The sequence below is a fragment of the Rattus rattus genome, chromosome 1, assembly GCF_011064425.1.
Source record: "Rattus rattus isolate New Zealand chromosome 1, Rrattus_CSIRO_v1, whole genome shotgun sequence".
NCBI lineage: Eukaryota > Metazoa > Chordata > Mammalia > Rodentia > Muridae > Rattus > Rattus rattus.
The window spans coordinates 140,849,080-140,854,473 of NC_046154.1; the positions used below are offsets into that span (position 1 = coordinate 140,849,080).

General features: G+C 38.9%; 1 pseudogene; it reads left to right on the plus strand.

Moving 5' to 3' along the window:
• The first annotated feature begins 1,274 nt into the window (after positions 1–1,274).
• LOC116903598 lies at positions 1,275–1,930 on the plus strand (annotated as a pseudogene).
• The last annotated feature ends 3,464 nt before the right edge of the window (positions 1,931–5,394 follow it).

Below are 5,394 nucleotides of genomic sequence, written 5' to 3' on the forward strand. Positions count from 1 at the left end.
TTACATTTCTCAGTACTCACTTCATCTAAGTCTGCTTAAATAAGCAGCAACACAGCTCTGGGAAATGCTTGTTTTGCAACATGTGTTCCACAGACTGCAGCCAGGGCTCTATGTTCCCTACCTTCCATCTTAAAAGCCATCTCTTAGCTTCTCTTGTGTTTTTATCACACACTGATCACAGAGCAAGGCATGGCTGACTGCTGCTTCTGGGCCTGGATTCTACTGCTTAAATCCAGTGTCCTAAGCTTGGATATCTGTTACCATCTTGAATGCCAAATATAGTGAGACAGAACCTCAGTTAGCTCAATCTAAATTAGTGTTACTATTCGAGCTCTAAGTCCTGCCACACAGCTAGTTCTTTACCTCTTTGCTCCTTTTCATGACCAACCACCTCCATGCCCAGCTGGCACATCTCCCACTTCCCCCTCTCTCATTAGAGACCCTTCTGTGCATGGAAGTTCTACCTTCCCATTCCTGCCCAGCCTTTGGCCATCAGATTTTTATTAAGCCAATCAGCAAGTGAGAAGCATGACTGTTTACAAAATAGAAAATCTGATGATGGGCCTTACCTCTCCTATGATGCAGAATTCACAATTGAATAAACAGAGACACCGTTTCACACAGTGAACTCGAACATTTCTTTCTTCTGTACCAATGCTCCTCATAGAAGGTAACTGCTAGTTGAGAAGTAGGACTGAGATCCTTTATATCCCTGCTTAGAAATCTGTCTAGATGTTAGCAGAAAGAACCAGCTTAGGTTGCTCAAACATCTGGAATCTGAGGATTCCAACAGGAAGAAACAAAGACAACTGAACTATTAATGGAGTGAGGACCAAAGTTACAACTTAAAACTAGCTATATTAACAACGTTGTGACAGGTTATGGGACCAGATCTAATGTATTTCTCTACCCATAATCTGACCCAGTCGTGAATTTTTAATCAAGTCATTTAATGTTTTATGTTACTTTTAATTTTGATAAATTTCTTTGTACCAAATTCGTATTGTTTACTCTGAAGCAACTGGTGTCATTATTATGAGCACTGGTGACACTTACCTTTGTGATAAGAAAGTCTAGGGCTTTCCACGTTTGAAGTACCATGTCAGCAAATGAGTCATGACAGTGTTGCTGAGCTTTAAGTGGTTAGATTATGGAGATCCAAGTAGATTGTGGGAGAAGTTATGAGTACTTAATTGAAGTTTAAGTATAGTGAAGCCAGTAAACATAAAGAAATTTTTAAAGATGGAAGAAACCATTACAGATGGTTCCTAAAAATGTCTTTGGGAAGTGGAGGGTTGACCAAATCTAAGTCACCTTTTAATGAGAGAGAACATTGTTTTCAAAGGAACATTCTCCATCATTTCCCATTTGGTCATGGGGTAGGACAGGTTTATGACCTGGAAGTGATCTTGGAGGTGGTAGCAGCTATTCCACTGTGCAATGACTTGGTTGGCAGAGTTGACAAGATAACAAAAATAAAGGTTGTTCCTGAGGAGTCTGAGGCACAGGCAGAGAGCTGCAATGAGAAGCACATATACCAAGAACTACTGGTCAACCTGAACCCCATCTTGCTACCACTGCCTTGACAAAACCTGCCATGCAAGCCTACATGCAAGCTTTACAAGCGCATGAAGAAGTCCATGAAGAAAAATCAGATTCAACATGAAGTGAAGGAATTTCAGAAATTTGTTAACAAGGGTGATAAAGGGATCATGGTTTTATCAGGAGACACATTGCTGACTGAGGTATTCCAATTATGTGAGAGGACCAGAAGTTGCCCTGTGTCTATATAGCCCCTAAGACAGACTTGTGTGCAGCTACAGGCTCCAAGCATCTCACCTACTTGATTGTGGTGGAAGCCCCAAGAAAATATCAGAAGGCCTATGACAAGTGCCTGAAGGATTTGCAGGCTATGTCAACACCTATCTGAGATACTTGGGTCTGCATTGTTTGCATTCCGAATGTTAAATGATTGAGGTACCCCACAGTTGGATCCTGCTTGTGCTTCATACTTTCCACCAGTGCAAAGACCTCAGAGGCCCAGGGGTTACTCTGTATCGCTAAACTTGGTGGGTTTTTGTTTTTGTTTTTCTGGTAGATGTTGTAGATTGCCTGGCTTCTTCATCAATAACTAATCTTGGTGGATGCGGACATACTATTTTTCTTTCCTGTGTAGAGTATATAATCAGTTATCTGCAAAACAAATGAAGAGACAGAGAAAAGCCATATTCCTTATAAGTCTTGCTCTCAACTTAGTATTTGGGGTGTTCTGGTTTGATTACAGCTTCATTCTATGTCCTCCTTTCCCACTTTGTTCTCTGTTGCAAGACATATGTTACCATTGATCATCACTTTTTGGCTTCTTACAGGTTCAGCCAAATGGAATCCTAGAGAAATTTGAGTGAGAGCAGACAGAATAAGCTAAACCATTTCTTACCTTGTCTCTTCTTTAAATAGTATCTCATGCAGTAGATATACCCTTATGAGTGTTTCTCTGTGCAGTCTCTGTGTGGTCTTAGGCAATACTACCTTTTATCACATCTTTTCAGCATCTGTTTGGTCTCTACATACACAGTGCTCCTCAAAGTCCTCCATTCCTAGAGCTGGTACAATTCCTTATATTCTCTAGTACTCATTCTATCTCGTTTGTTAGAGTTGTCTCAGCAATTCTATCTACTTTGTAATTAATACCCATATTCAATATCCTCTGTTTAAATACCTAAGCTAATAGTCACTTTTCTAATGGGGCTCCAAGTCAAATATGTGTTTGCAAATTACGGCCATTGTTCAAAACATCTAGGGGATTCTTTTTGTAAATACGATTGTAATGTGCTGGAACCTCCCTTAGTTTGTGCTGATACAACAAAAATACCACTGGTTAGATAATTTATAAACAACATGCTTTTATTTATTTATAATTTGGAGGTAAAAGGCTAATGTCAGGGTGTCAGGGTCTTGTGCCTTTGGGTTTTGTATCTACTGAGGGCTTGCTTCCAAGATGGCACAGAGCCAGAGGAAAAGGCCTTATCTTATTCCCTCTGGCCCTTTAATCCATTGGAGGGGGGCTTGTATATTTTACTCCTTTCCCAAAAGTCTCTGCCTTTTACTGCCTCTAAAAGAAGAATTCAATGTCACATAAATTTAGAGGATTCAATCAAGTCTTTGTACATTCAAAACAATATCTGTGTAATTTGACTTACTACGCAAGACTAAAAGTGTGCTTTGACCGATTCCAACATCAAGAAGACCTTTAGAAACACATACTTTTTGAATAAAATTATAGAATATTTTATTCTTTTATTTCATTGAGAAATAGCAAAACTGATGGAGTTTTCTTCCTCCCTCCATTCATCCAACCCTCCCTCTGCCTCTCTTTTCTTTGTTCCTTTCCAGCTTTCTAAGTCCTCTCTGACTTTCTTTGGCAATGATATTAATTTAGGATTATAAAAACTCAGTTTCAGCGGTAGAGCGCTTGCCTAGCATGCGCAAGGCCCTGGCTTCAGTCCCCAGCTCCGGAAAACAAACAAACAAACAAAACAAAACAAAACAAAACAAAACAAACAAAAAAACCCCCTCAGTTTCTTCTTCATAGATTAAAAGCAAAGTATCTAATAGATAATTGATACTCTAGAAATGTTGACTGTTACCATGCTCTGCCCAAATTTACTACGTTTGCACATTGCCAAGCATCTCTCTCCCTCGTTCTAGGAGCTGTCATATGGAATTAATTCTATACATGATATTTTGCCTCTTCCCCCAAAGAAGTACAAACATGAGATGTTTGACATGGTAAAGGGAGAAACTAGAATAAATGTATGTTAGTGTCTTTGACAGAAAACAAAGAGGTGTGGTCTAATAAGCAAATGTTTCACAAATGGATGTCAGTATAACTAAGGGGTGGACACCACAATGTCACACTATGTAACAGATCTCAAGCAAGAGGTTAACTGAGGGAGTGGAGTATGCAGAGGCTACATGTGAGCTTGGGTGGAAGGGAAAGAAGGTAGGGAGAGGAGGCATTGGCTTTTTATAAGGGGGTACAGTGCATGCACATATGTGTGTTACCCTACTCATAGTGACAGTGAAAATATGTCACATATTGGTTGCTGGTGATGAAGTATCCTGCTGTCTTTAGGTTATTGAAGGTACAGGAGTGGGGCTGTACAACAGTCAGCTATGTAGATCTTAAAATAAAAACTCACTGTGTCCCTCATAGGTGCTATGGCTCCAGTAGAGCCCTTTCCAAAGAAGTATGGCTATCACCACAGGAGTCATTTGGAAGGGCCAGGGATAGCAGGTAAGGGGCCCAGTGGAGACTTGTCAAGAATTATATTCAGTGCAATTCTTGAATGGTATGAGTAAAGAAATACTGTCCTCATAATCAAAGATCTTTGTCATTGAATCAATGTTTGATGAACATATTTTTTTTATTTTCTACAAAAAAAGTAATCGAGAACCTGATATTTGACTTGTACTCTGACCAGAAGACATGAACACATTATAATATTTTCAAATTTCAAAAGTATGTATTTTTAAATATGTCTATGAATTTTTACCACAAATTCTGCTATTTGAACAGCTATAACAACCCTTGTTTTTATTGTGCATTTCAATGAAACATGATGTTTCAATTTGTTATTAAAGCACAGTTTTGTATATACCTATGTTTCTGAAACCAGGATGCACAGCACAAGCTCCTCTGGACACCCCTCCCTCATAATCACCCCCTCCTTCATCATCAGCCCTTCCCTCAGTCTCTCCCTCCCTCATCATCACCCCTCCCCTCATGGTCACTCCTCCCTCATAGTCACCTGTCCGTCATAGTCACCCTTTCCCTCACAGTCACCTTCTCCCTCATATTCACCCCCACCTCATAATTACCCCTTCTTCCTCTAGTTACACCCTTCTCCCTCTAGAGTGCCTCAACAGTCAACATTGTGGAGAAATTTCTGCTACTCAGAAAAGAGAGATGGGGAGGCAGATTTAGTTCTTGGCACTCACTAAATTTTAAAAGTAGTATATTAGTCTATGGAGTTGTAGTTTGCCAAAGTACCTCAAAGTGAGGGTTAACTGTGAATTCTTCTTATCATATAGTTACTTTTTTCCAATTCATTTCTTTTGACCCATGACAAATTTATAAATTCTTTTTAAATGTGCCTTTGTTATATACATTACATATTTAAAGACACTCATTTGTGATTCAAAAAAAGCAAAATATCCAGAGTGGATATTTTGGCCTGAAAATGAACAAGTCTTTATTCTACTCTGGTGGGATGCTAATATTTAATTACAAAAATATCTTATTATATTGACTACTCAGTATTGAAATATAAGAATTATAACCAAGGTCTTCATGATGAAGTTATATAAAATATACCATATATTATTGTTTTG